The following is a 14,816-nucleotide window of genomic DNA, read 5'->3' as shown; positions in this document are numbered from 1 at the left end:
CGGCTATTTCATTCAATTTTTCTATGGATTGGATTGCTTCTTGTCTGTTGTTCGAAAGGATCGCAAGGTCATCTGCGAAAGCTAAGCAGTCAAGGTGAATTTTGTCTTTAAGAAGTCTGCCAATGTTTATACCTTTAGTTTCTTTTCTCCATTCACGAATCACTTTTTCCAAAACTAAATTGAATAGTAGTGGGGATAGTCCATCTCCCTGTCGGACGCCAGTTCTGATTTCGAACGGTTCAGAAATTTCTCCCAAGAACTTAACTTTTGATGTTGTGTTGGTCAGAGTTTGTTTAATCAATTCCCTCGTTTTCCTGTCGACTTGAAATTCCTCTAGTATGTTGAACAGGGTCTGCCGATCTATGGAATCATACGCTTTTTTGAAGTCAACAAAGGTGATTACTGTTTGTTTGGTTTTGCGAATCTGTAGTATGGTTTTTAGGTTTAGGATTTGTTCTGCGCAGGATCTCCCTTTTCGGAATCCAGCCTGATAATCTCCGATCAGGTGGTCTGTTTGTTTCTCTAATCTATTAAGTAGAGCTTTAGAGAAGATTTTATATACGAGTGAGAGGAGAGAAATTCCTCTGTAGTTATTAATATCTGATTTGTCTCCTTTCTTGTGAAGTGGGTGAATCAATGCACATTTCCAATCCTCCGGAATTTCTTCAGAAAACCAAATGTCCTGTAAGATTTTTTGAATACTCTGGGCCAGTTTGTCACCACCAATTTTCAACATTTCAGCGATTATTCCATCTTCTCCTGGTGCTTTGTTGTCTTTTAAATCTCTGATTATTTGTTTGACTTCTTGTAATGTGGGGGGTTCTGAATCTGGATTAGGTGTTGGTTTTTCAAAGGTGAATTGTTCCTTTGGAGATTCACAGTTTAAAAGGTCCATGAAATGGTTTGCTAGGAGTTCACAATTTCCCTTATTACTTGTTTCTAAAGTCCCATCTGTACGTTTGAAACAGAGACTAGGTGCCTGGTAATTGGATAATTCTTCTCTGAATGTTCTGTAGAAGTTCCGTGTATTGTTTTTCTTGAAATCTTCTTCTATTTCTACCAGTCTGTTTTGATCATATTTTCGTTTTTCAGATCTGATGATTTTTGAGGTTTGTTTCTGTGTTTTGAAGAATTCATCACGATTTTGATCAGTTTTATGGGAACTCCAGTTTAGCCAGGACCTAATTCTGACTTCTATGGCCTTGTCACAGGTGTCATTCCACCACCTGTGTTTGCGTTTCCTTGGGGGATTGCTGATGTTTTGTGAAGCTTTCAAGAGTGTGTCCTTGAGTTCTAGCCAGTTTGAAGGAGCATCGTTGCAGATATTCGCAAGGAAATTGTCTGAGTTCTGTCTCAGAAATTCAGGGTCGATTCTTGGGTTTCTGATTGTTTTGGTTTTCTTCCTGTTGGGTTGAAACTTTACTTTAACAAGAGATAGGTGGTGGTCGGAGTCAATAATTCCCTTTTTGACTTTAACGTTCATAATTTCTTTTTGGTTTTTCTTGGAAATAGCCACATGGTCTAGTTGAAATTCTCCTAAATGCATGTTCGGGGATCTCCATGTCATTTTCTTTTGTGGAAGTGCCAGGAAATGGGTTGACATCAATTTCAGATCGAAATTCTCGCAGAAGCCAATTAAACGTTCTCCATTTTTATTGGTTCTTTTGTGAGCAGGGTAAAGTCCTACAGTGGTCCTAAATTTCTTCTCTTTGCCAATTTGTGCATTGAAGTGCCCCAGCAGAATTTTGACATGATGTTTTGGAACTTTGGCTGTAGTTTCTTCTAGTAATTCCCAGAAGTCATCTACCTTCTGTGGGTCTTTTTGATTGTAATTGTTTGTAGGTGCATGTGCATTGATTAGTGTATAAGCTTTGTTTCCTGATTTGATTGTCATTAGCGAAATTCTTTCAGAAGGAGATGCAAAGTATAATACCGAATTTGTGATATTTTTTCTCACTGCAAAACCAGTGCCAAATTGTAATATTTTGTTAGGGAGGAGGGTAGCTGGTTTACCTTTATAAATTCTATAGTTTCCTGATTCAAAATGATTTTCGTCACTGTACCTAGTTTCTTGGAGTGCCAGAATTTGGATGTTGAGTTGGTCTAATGTGTCTGTTAAGTGCTTCAACTTTCCAATTTTGCGAAGCGTGTTGATGTTTAAAGTGCCAATAAAATGTTTTTCCTTTGGGCGAAGAGATTTGGGAAGCTCCGATACATTCCCGCATGATGTTCTCGGTCCCCCAGAATCCGATTATTATTATTATTATTGCTATTGCAGCTGCCAACTGTGAGTCTTCTAACAGAGTCGTAAGAAATCTCGTTTCACCAAACGATAGAGATTTCTGCCCAAAAACAAACCGTGAACAAAGCTAGCAGACACAATGTAATTTATCTCTTTTAAAATACCGATAAGAATCTTAATTTCAAAAGATACGATCTTGAAGGACGGAATGGGGTCAATAAGAATCCGTTTTCTAAACAGAAGTACAGTCTGTGATTATCGTGCCGTCAGAGACCACTGCCTTACAAATTACTTCTCATACATCAACATTACTATGCAGGTATCATCTAAATAAAATGATAGCTTTATGCCGCACCGAGACAGGTAGGTCTGATGGGGTTGATGGGACAGGAGAGGAACGGCCGTGGCCATAATTAAGGTACAGTCCCAGCATTTGGCTGGTGTGAAAACGGGGAAACCACGAAAACCATCTTCAAGGCTGCCAACAGCGGGGTTCAAATCCACTATCTCCCGAATGCAAGCTGTTAGTTAAGTGAACCAAACCCCGCAGCAGGCGACGGCCGCTTCCTCCCACCCCCACCCCCACCCCTTTCCTATCCCACGGTCGCTAGAGACATATCTGCGTCGGTGCGACGTAAAACAATTTTTTTTAAAGCATTCCTCACACGCAGGAAAAGAAAATAAGTTACAGTTTCCGGTCCGTGCGGTTAGGGCCCGCAGTTAAAAGCTTGCATTCGGGAGATAGTGACTTCAAACCCCACTATCGGCAGCCCTGAATGTGGTTTTCCGTGGATTCCCAATTTCACACCAGGCAAATGCTGGGGCTGTACCTTACTTAAGGAAATGGGCGTTTCCTTCCCATTCCTATCCCATCCTCGCCATGAGACCTGTGTCGGTGCGACGTAAGCAGATTGTAAAAAAAAGGCATGTAAGTTTCAAGTAGTATGTTGTTGCGTTCTGTTCCTGTTTATTTTCTATGATTAATGTACTATGTAGAGTTGAAGAAAATGAGTCCCAACGTGGAAATAAAGCGTTTATATAGTCATCTCCATACAAAACGTTCTCTTTTTTTACGTGTGAGGAAAGTGTCCTGAAAGTTTGCCGGTAACTTATTGTTAACTCAAAGGCAAAACTGAAGGAATTAAATCTTCACAGGCTTGTTACAGGGAGAAGAAAAGAAGGTTATGACAAAACGTGGGTCCGGAAATGCACAATTACAGAGTTGTCCTAACTGTCAGAGTAAAATGAGACACAGGTTACACACAGGAACAACTGTAAACATTTAAGATTGCAGTTCACATCTTTTCTTTCCTCCGTTTCCCCTAGTCCATAATATTTGACACATATTCATAATAGCCTAAGCCCTATCATTTCCACCAACACCGCTTGTGCAATGCCCTGGGCAGCTTGTGCCCTTTCCTTGTGAAAATGAAATAAGAGAAGAACCCCCAGGGAGACAGCGTTTTAACTACAAGAGTAACTTCGTTGAAACAAGTTTCTGTAGAGAAGAGGAAAATCAAAGTCTAAACGTGTTCGTCTCGGGGAGAGGGGGGGGGGGGGGGGCGAGTACTGGAGGCGACTATAATAAATTTCATTACCCTCCCAGAAGGGGAGGGGCGGGCTACCTAAAGGGTAACTCCTTCTCTCTGGCCACTACTATTACTAAAAAAGTTGTCATTCCTCCCCTGAAGGGGGAGTCGGGCTTCTTAGACGATAACGACGTCTCTCAATCGGGGAGATTTGTTACGGTGAAGGAGATGCTCTGAGAAGGTGAGTGGGGTGGTGAACTCTCCCGGCATTCGCCTTAGAGCAGGATAATGGAAAACCACGGAAAACCATTCTCAGGACAGCCGACAGTTGGGGCCAGCCGTGAGGTCCAGCCCTGTCCCGTCTTCCGAATGCAGAGGCGTAGAGCCACAGTAGAGCCGTGGCCATCCCTCCTCTGATCGGCGGCCGGTCAGAGTGCAGAGCTGTTGGAACATGGACCAGCCGTGGCCACTTACGGACCGAGACCCACTCTGCATCTACCGACGTCTCTGGCCAGGTGTACCGAAGTGTAGCCTTCTCATATGGGTATTTTGCTTTGTCATTAACCCTCTACTGCATACTGTTGCAATTAGGCAACAAACAACTTTTCACCTGTTTAAATGGATAAATATTATAGACAGAGGTAGTTTTACGGCATACCTTCAACTGTACAGTCAATTAAACACATATCCCAGTGATGCCTTGTTTTTTTTCTTTTTTCTTTTTCTTTTTACATAACATATAACAAAACAGCCCTACAGCCAAAGATACTCCTTCCACCCTGTCAACATCCACGCGAACCAACCACCGTTTATTTTACGTGGCCCTTCCCATCATATTACCTCTGGCTCAACCTCAAAGACATTACCGACCTACGATCGTGCAAGTATACTTGCGCCTTGCAATACGTACCCATGGCCAGTAGGCAGTAATATTCGGTCTTTGAATGTTAAAAGCTTAGCGTAAAATCGTGAAAAATCGTTTATATATTCCAATATGGCAATCCACATAACATACGAGTGTTAAGCTCTTAGGCCCAGTTAAGAATTGCTGATATATCTAAAACACTGAGCGTATGTTGAACATTAAAGACGGAAATTTTCTTCACCAAACGGAAACGAAAAATAATTCATGCAGTAGAGGGTTAAAGGTGCAACCATTTTTAAGCAAGTTACTATTCATCCCGTATCGGGCATTCACAGAACATTTTCATTTATATCCCTTGCCTTGTTTAAAAGATGAATACGAAACCTCTTGTCTGTTTCCCGTTACCAGTCCTTAATCCACGTAGGTCTACTGCTCTTCTTTCCTAAACAACCCAATTCCACGCACGCTGCCGCAACTCATTTTCACGGCAAGTGTGGAGCTGAGTTATTCAGCTCCGTGCTGGATGTACAAGTGTGTAGCGAAACAAAAAGTGAACCAAGTTCGTACAACCATATTCCTATGTGTATACGGCGCTTAACTTGTGAATAAAATTTGCCAAGGCCCTCTGCAAACAAATGCGTAGCACTTCTAACAGTTGAGCTATTCCTGAGTAACTAAGATCAAGATAGCAGAGAAACAAACTAGAAATAAAATTCTTGGAAAACACACACAGGGTCAAGGATGTGGCGTTAAGACCCTCATGAGATAAGACCGTATTATATAAATCACTTTAACTTTCTTAGAAGGGGGTGAATCATGGCAGTTTCTCCAGATTACTGCAATAGCTGATAACTTTGCACTGTTTTACATTTTCTGTTTCTTCCCACGATTTTAAGTTCTCAGCCATCTCCTTCACCGCTATGGTTCACATAATATGACTTATGAGTTTCAACACGCTAATTGTATTATGTCAAGCTAGTAATAAGCCACTGTACCGCTCAAATCTACTATTAAGTCGTAGTGTTAAGGCACGGGAATTATTTACGTTGTGGGTGAATCTCTATATCTGATTAACTCAAAACAAAGCACCGAGGATCTTGCTCAAGGCTTTAACGTCTCCATCAAACGAACGAATCACCATCAACAGCGTCAAATGCCCTCACTCCATATGAACAGTGCAGAGAGATTTCGAACTGAATTCAGGCTTATAGCATGCAATCTAGCGATTAGAAATTGTATACCACCGGGCGAGTTGGTCGTGCGGTACTAGCGCGCAGCTATGAGCTTGCATCCGAGAAATAATGGGTTCGAACCCCAATGTTGGAAGCCTTGAAGATGGTTTTTCCGTGGTTTCCCATTTCCATACCAGGCAAATGCTGGGACTGTACCTTAATTATGGCCACGCCCGTTTCCTTCCCATTCGTAGGCTTTTCCTATCCCATCGTCACCATAAGACCTATCTGTGATCGTGCGACGTAATTGGAAATTACTACCCTGCCGGTCAAAATTCTGATGGTGCTCAAATCCGTCAGCCTCGTGTTAGTAGATTTAATGACACTGTAACTCCTTTGATGATAATAATAAATAAAATCATGAATAAAAATATATATATAAACAAAATTACTCGAAAACTTAATAAAATTAATAAGCATAATTAACCAAAATATCCGTAGTATGGGCGCCAGAGTTCACCAGAATGGATCCCTCGAATTTAGATAAGAGCATGATAAACTTTATATCCCAGGGCGTGTACGTAATGCTGCGTACTGGTACATCTGCTGCAGGCCTTACCTAACCTCCTGAAAACGACTAATTAGGTAGGAACTGCACCTAGGTTCATCAATAACACTGATTCTAAAATAGCTAACTATATTCTTAACAAATTCCGTGCATGAGCACCTCATCAACATACAACATTATACATATAATACACACATAAAATATTGCTGGAAGACTCCATATTTACAACAACAATAATGAAAATCGTGGGAAAACGAAAGCGAGAACTAAGCTACCATTTGTAGATGGTCCGATGAACAATGTACATGTATGAAGATAAATACCCTTCACTGTCTCTATATCAATTCGACTTACCGATTCTCATAATCGGTAGTTATCACATCACACAGATACTGTACCTTGTACTACTGTGTTCACATATTTTAACACTTGTTGTAAAGATATATACACACGTCTGCCGATCCTCAACATATAAATTTATGGAAAGTCTGAGATAGCTTTCACCAACATATAATGCTAGGCCGCCACAAGTGCTACAATACTTAATGCGCAAGCACTCTCCACAATCATCCACTTTCCACAAACATAACAAGACTACGCTCCACGAACGTTTGAAGTCAAGTCCATTGCAGCCGTGTCACTCCAGTACCGTGTATCAGCACCACTTCCTTCCCGTACAGTGCGTCAGTGGTCGTTCCTTCATACAGTGTTACTGCTTGTAGTTGTAGTAGTTCCTTCTCGTTCCTTTACAATCACTCTCACAATATTTCTTACAATGTCTCTGGTTGCCGCCGTATGATCAACCTTTATAGACATCAACATCCCCCTCCTCTCAGATGAGACGTCTGGATTGGTGCTTGCCCACCAATCATGAGTGAACCTCTTGTCAAGACCAAGCCCTGAACTACTTCTTTCTCCCAAGACAATAACAAACTCTGGGGTATATTCCATGAATCACCAAACTTTCCTAATACAACAACAAGCTCATCTCATCAGGCTGGGATATATACATGACTCATACGAACTTCCCGACGCAAGTACATCACAACAGACACTGGGGTAGCTATATGACTCATTCGAATTACCGGAGTTATTAAAGCAATGTTTTCCCACTCGTGCAAAACAAATTACTCATACCTACATATGTGGATATCTTCCAGCTTATAAATATAAATGACAAAACTAATAATAATAATGATAATAATAATAATAATAATAATAAATCGAATACTGACAATAATATCTCTAAGTTCTACATATAATTCGGGGGTGTGATATATGTACTATCACAACACGTAGAAGAAATCCCGTGGGATAAAATTCCGGCACCTCGGCGTAGTTGGGATGTAAAAACAATAGCATTATTATTAAAAATCCTGATGAATTTTTCGACCAACGGTAGTCGAACCGGCTAATCACGGTGGCAGATTATGGCCACCAGACAGGCTAATGCTATACATTCTAATCAATCTGCAATATCGTCCGAAGAAGCACTGAATTCAATACACGGGTAATTGTAAACTAAAATCGATAATTTCTCCATTTTATTATTATTATTATTATTATTATTATTATTTTTGCACGCTCTTGAAACGAATGAGTTAGGCCTCGTATTTAAAATATTTCGGGCATGTACTACGACTGTCGGATAAACCACCCAGATACGTGAGCTGCAGTTTTGCAAACTAGAAGTAAAATATTTTCTTGCGTACTACGAATGGGTTTTAACTACGGTATTGTATACCACCACCGGGCGAGTTGGTCGTGCGATATGAACGCACAGCTATGAGCTTGCATCCGGAAGATAATGGGTTCGAACCCCACTGTCGGCAGCCTTGAAGATGTTTTTCCGTGGTTTCCCATTTTCACACCAGGCAAATGCTGAGACTGTACCTTAATTATGGCCACGGCCGCTTCCTTCTCACTCCTAGCCATTTTCTGCCCCATCGTCGCCATAAGATATATCTGTGTCGGTGCGACGTAAAGCAACTTGTTTAGAACTATGACGCCAACCCTATCTTCAGGGATGTATCCACTACTGCGTGTTTCTGTGGTGTGTTTTCTAAATATGGAGAGGAGAGATGTGCAGAGATCTGTACCCTTTATTTACAATCATATTTATGCGATTACCCCAATGAAGATCGTTCCTTATATTAATACCTAGGTATTTACAATGAAGCCCAAAGGGAACTTTCACCCCATCAACGCAGTAATTACAACTGAGAGGACTTTTCCTTTACAGTTGTTCCGAGCTGTCAGTGGAGAGATGGCGTGGGAGGACATTAGTAGACGAATAAGTTTGAGTAGTGTCTTTAAAAGTACGAAAGATCGCAATATGAAGATAAAGTTGGAATTCAAGAGGACAAATTGGGGCAAATATTCGTTTATAGGAAGGGGAGTTAGGGACTGGAATAACTTACCAAGGGAGATGTTCAATAAATTTCCAATGTCTTTGCATTCATTTAAGAAAAGGCAAGGAAAACAACAGATAGGGAATCAGCCACCTGGGCGACTGCAGATCAGTAGTGATTGGTTGATTGAAAGTGTTGGGACAAACACAAATATCCAGTCCCAAAGCTAAAAGAATTAATCAGACGCGATTAAAATCCCCGACCCGACCGGTAATCGAACACGGGATCCTCTAAGCCGAAGGCCTCAACGCTGAACATTCAACCAAGGAGTCAGTCATTGACCGTGCTACAGTGTTCCGTCGCAAGCACGTTATGCAACTCATATAGCGTAAATAATAAATCTTCTCTCCTGACATTTTTCGTTTAATGAACGCAATTTCGCTGCTTAAGATGGTGTGTTTATAACATTTAAGTAGCCCAGTTAGTAAAAGAAAAGATAAATAGCAAAACACATTTCCAAATTTGATTTCCCTCTTCATAATATACAGAAATTCTCCTACAAATAGAACTTGTTAGTAATTGCGTGCAAAATGAGTATTATGCTTCAGTCCTGTCTCTTCTTACGACATTATCAAAACCGTTATGTATTCCTTTGTTTTCCTTTTTTCAACGGCGGTAAGAAAACATCTTAACCATTGTGCATAGCAGGTCATGACGCAATCTACCATAAACGTGTTTGACGTAACGAAGTATGATGACGTCCCCAATTCTCCTCTTCTTTTTGCTCTTATGAAAGTTAGTAGCTCTACGTTTTATCTGCTAAACCTCGTCTATTACCTTAAGGGCCTGTACTACGACAGCCAGATAAAAGTGAGATTTAAATTCATGCGGGAGTTTGCACATTGTCCGACCCCGCGGTGTAGGGGGCAACGCGTTCGCCTGTCACCCGACGGCCCCGGGTTCGATTCCCGGCTGGGTGAGGGGTTTAATTTTAAATGGGGACTGGCCTGGGTGTTTGTGTCGTCCTTAACATTCCTTTACTTACATTCAACACACTACACTTCCTCCATTCCAATTACAGGCAGCTTCATATCACATGGTGCAAGTAGGGGGCAAAAGATCTCTATAGGTCGACTCCCCGAACAAATTACATTTAAAAAAAGAAAAAAGTTTGTACATTTATCTGGAAATTCTGTTGAAAACTTGTACTATGACTTTCGTTCATGTGTAATCTGGGAGAATATTCTCTAGTTTAGCTATGCCGAAGTTGGAGAGGCAGTTAACGCTCTTATTTGGGACTTTGCTCCGATCGGGGATGCTAATGTAAGAATCAAGATGAATCTATATCTGCATGATGCTATACGAAAAATAAGTTGTTATAATGTAATCTATGAATATACCGGTAGTTATAAAGTATATCACGCTTCCTTTCCAGCTACCACAGAATTTTTAGCTACTTCCCAAGCTAGCAAGGTGCAACACCTGCGTCTATGTTACATTTTCAGTCTTTTTTTTTCCACAGCAATTTCTGTGTTTCGTTACGTATTTAATCAATTTTAACATTTCTTCGTATGTGTGGATTTCAGGTCTAATTCTTTTCTTGACCTGAACTTCCACATTCTAGCGTAATAACAGTCTAATACTGGACTCCAGTAATCAGAATTTCAAAACGAATAGCACTATACAAACGAAAACCCTAGGGAACAACTATACCACCGCGCTAAATTTCACTATATTTTCAGTAAACGTATTACCAACGCATAACAATATCTTGCAGACTCTAGCATTGTCCGTAAATTGAGTCCTGCCACTGCTTCCCCTTATTGCTATTGGCTTTACGTCGCACCGACACAGTAGGTCTTATGGAGGCGTTGGGACAGGAAAGGGCTAGGAGTGGGAAGGAAGCGGCCGTGGCCTTAATTAAGGTACAGCCCCAGCATTTGCCTGGTGAAAATGGGAAACCACGGAAAACCATCTTCAGGGCTGCCAACAGTGGGATTCGAACCAACTATCTCCCGAATACTGGCCGCACTTAAGCGACTGCAACTATCGAGCTCGGTGCATTTGTGCAAGGCTCCTCACTTTCATCTATCCTCGCTTGGTCAACTCTTGTTCTTTTCCGACCCCGACGGTATCAGGATTGAGAGGCCTAGCCAGTCTTTCACTGTCCAATACCTTCATTTTTCACTCTGGTCAGTGTTAATAGAGGATGGTTCCCCTGTTAAACATATTGACAGTCTGTTTTCACTTGCAGTTATAGGGGCTCATAATCGGACTTATAGTATTTTTTCATGGCATCAATATCTTACGAGATAATGGTACTTTTTTTTTTTCAATGAAACTACACTGCTTTCTATATCTAGCCTTAAACCTACAAATATTACAAATTCAGCACCGGGATTATCTTGAAAATCGGATAAGTACTTCTTGAGGAAATGTAATATATTCAAATGTACTTCATTTACAAGCTGGGGGACTGCCCTGTTCGATTCGCGCTACGTACGAAAATGAGCTAACTGTTGGCATATGGAGTTCTTTCATCTTCTTCTGACAGCTGGATACTCGCTCTCTTACATTATGATAAACTGTATGGTTTAACTCCTTTAATATCGCGTGAAGTCCCCGTCTGTGGTGTTAGTGTGATTAACTACCACCCCCAGAGGCACGGGCTCGATTCCCGGCTCTGCCACGAAATTTAAAAAGTGGTACGAAGACTGGAACGGGGTCCACTCAGCCTCGAGAGGTCGACTGAGTAGAGGGGTGTTCGATTCCCGCCTCAGCATTCCTCGAAGTAGTTTCCGTTGTTTCTCACTTCTCCAGGCAAATGCCGGTATGACTCCTAACTTACGGCCACGGCCGCTTCCTTCCATTCTTCCCATCCCCCACAAGGACTCTGCAGAGCATATCAGGTTTGGCCACCTGGGCGAGGTACTGGTCCTCCTCCGCAGTCGTATCCTCCGAACAAATGCATCACGGTCCTTGAGACGGTAGAGTTGGGATCCCTCGCTGAGTCCGAGAGAAAAGCTAACCGTGGACGGTAAACTTATTAAATAATAATAATAACAACGCCGTAGGTAACAGGTGAAGGAAAAACGTAAACGCGACGGGTTCTGGAGAACAACATTATTGGCCCAACACATTAAACCACACAAAACTGAACGAGCTAGCTGCGCGGTGTGCGCCGCTTAACTGTTGGCATGCGTACGGGAGATCGTAGGTTCGAACCGCACCATCGGCAGTCATGAAGACGGTGGTCCATGGTTTGTCACTTTAACACCATTTTCACAATCCTGTGCCATCGTCGCCGAAAATCCATCTGAGTTAGTGCCAACACTATGAAAAAAAAAAGAAAACCATACATGACTGACGTCAGGAAGGAAATCTGCCACGGATCACAACACATCCCCACCAAGTTGTCGGAAAACGTGGCAGAGAAAGAAGGAAAAATATTAGTAAACACAAAGAAAGGCCTAGTGAGAAAGTTTTAAAGTAATGGTGGTAGTGGGTATTTATTTTTAAAAGAAAGTAAAACTAGCAATGAAGATGAAAATCCACAGCCTGTTGCCAGTCATTCGGCCGGTTCAGGGATGGAATAAAGGAAGCCCCATATAGCGGCGAGGATACGAATTGTGCCGGGTGCCGAAGCCTGTCGCACTCATCTGGGGCATTGTTATTGCTTCTGGTTTTTTTTGCTTTACGTCGCACTGACTCAGATAGGTCTTATGGCGACGATGGGGGATAGGAAGGAAGCAGCCGTGGCCTTAAATTAAGGTACAGCCCCAGCATTTGCGTGGTGTGAAAATAGGAAACGGAAATCCATTTCAGGGCTACGAACAGTGCGGTTCGAATCCACTATCTCCAGGATGCAAGCTCACAGACGCGCGCCCCTAACCGCACGGTAAAATATGTTCCTAACCTCTCCACATAACCTACCGGTAATTCATAAAAATGTAATAAAATGTTAACTGTTGCTAATGACAAAATAAATATCAGGAATGCGATGTTTTTGAAAGGTAGTGAAAGTAATCAACATAATTGTGAAGGAGAGAGAGAGAGAGAGAGAGAGAGAGAGAGAGAGAAAAAAAAAGTCTACAGTACCGGTAACGTAAGAAGACACCTGAAATGCAATCTTATTGTGTGGGTATTTGTTTAAAAGTTCGCTTCCTTTGTTCAAGTTTGAAAGATTGACTTACCGATCAACGATTGTCATTTATGAGTACTTAAATGCAACACACATCATTCGGTGAAATTAAATGAACCGTGTCGGTATTTCTAGCGAGAGTAACTTAAGGTTAAACCGTAACTGGGTGCGTCAGATGAATTGCTTTACGTGCCAGCGGTTATAAAAGGCAAAATCTGGACTTTTTCTGTCTCCCAATCCCTTTAGGCCTAATGGAACTTCGAAATTAAAATATCTAATTTCTAAAAGTTTCATAACTTCAACACATCGCAGAAGCGAACAATCCTTATAGGAACACATTGGAAATTTGTCGCTAGTTAACAATTAACACAACAAACGTATCAGTAACTATTAAAATATCTATCAAAGCGATATTCGTATTATTAATTCATGGAAAAACTGTAGAAAAGTACACTGAGATAATGTAAGGTTAAGATTTATCCCCAGAACTCCAAAACATTCAACGATTCAGTATCATTTCGTAAAATCTACAATATATGTTTTAGAATACGCCAGGGAGGATGAAATTCCAGTGCATTACGTTGTTTACTGACAAAGTGCAGCAAAATATTATATCACACTTTACACACAAAAAATTGCATAATTTTTATCAAGGGGCTGTTGCAGAATAAAACACAATTTTTTTCCTAAATCTTGTGTCTCTTTTTGAAATAAACATTTTTTCTTTAATATTGTGATAATTAAATACTTCCCTTATTTAATTTCTGAAGAACGTTCACTCGTTCAAGATTCACTCCACAAAGAAATTTAAATATGACACCATCTTTGCACCTTGATCAAAATACTTAAGACGAACTTTCTGTAGACCATTATCATTCATTCACACGCTAAATGATTTGAAATACATAAACCACTAAGCAGAAAAAAATCTTTGTTAACTTCACTAAATTCAAATAAATTACACGAAAAAATATGAATGGGACATGCTGACAGCGGCTTTTCACCCTGATTGCAATGCTCAAGAAAGATAATTCGCTTGAACATAATTATTCACTCAACAAATGATAGTAAATGAAGAAGTACGAAGGTTATCTGTAAAATACTCTAAGCAGAAAAAATCCCTTTGTTAACTTCACTTGATGAATGGCAAGCATGCTTGCACAATATATAACGGATTTCTTTATGTGTATCTTACCTTCACAAACTGTCAGAAAGCCGGTCCTTTTGTTGTGTTGTCGCAGATTCTATTCCAATTCCGTCACTTCCTGCTGCAGGTGACATTCGTTCCAGTTTCACTCATTAACACCACTAAAAACGGGGCACACAACATTCACACATGCTTTGTTTCCACACGACGACGGTTGCACTCCACGAACGAACAATCCAGACACACCGGCAGGTATGTATCCTACAAGGAGATCCTACCACGAGTGAGTCATGTGCCGTCTCTAACAGCGCGCGGGCTTCTCTTCAAAAACCTGTCTGCCCACTTCCCGCGCCGGCCAGCCACAATCTGTTCATGTGAGCTTAGCACCCAACTGCAGGCGAGCCAACAGCGAACACACTGCCAACATTTAAGCAGAGACCCTAGTTTCGCAAGTAAAGTGTGTTCGAATGCAACCTGATGAGAAAATGTTTGAATTGAAAATAGTATATCTTTAGACAGCAAAAACAACACAAACCTAAATTATTATTATTATTATTATTATTATTATTATTATTATTATTATTATTATTATTATTATTATTATTATTATTATTATTATTATTATTATTATTTCCGTCTCTGTGGTGTAGTGGTTAGTGTGATTAGCTGCCACCCCCGGAGGCCCGGGTTCGATTCCCGGCTCTGCCACGAAATTTGAAAAGTGGTACGAGGGCTGGAACGAGGTCCACTCAGCCTCGGGAGGTCAACTGAGTAGAGGTGGGTTCGATTCGCACCTCAGCC

The 14,816-nt window shown here is 41.0% G+C and overlaps 1 protein-coding gene across 1 annotated transcript in view; it reads right to left on the bottom strand.

The window, feature by feature from the left end:
* The window catches only part of Myo61F (Myosin 61F), a 366,041-nt gene extending 351,681 nt beyond the window's left edge, over nt 1–14,360 (bottom strand). The window contains exon 1 of the mRNA XM_067154699.2: nt 14,064–14,360. The gene's annotated coding sequence lies outside the window, so the exon portion shown is untranslated. The remainder of the gene's footprint in view (nt 1–14,063) is intronic.
* Nucleotides 14,361–14,816: the final 456 nt, after the last annotated feature.

This window comes from Anabrus simplex, chromosome 10 (genome assembly GCF_040414725.1).
Source record: "Anabrus simplex isolate iqAnaSimp1 chromosome 10, ASM4041472v1, whole genome shotgun sequence".
Lineage (NCBI taxonomy): Eukaryota > Metazoa > Arthropoda > Insecta > Orthoptera > Tettigoniidae > Anabrus > Anabrus simplex.
This window is presented reverse-complemented; position numbering and strand designations above follow the sequence as displayed.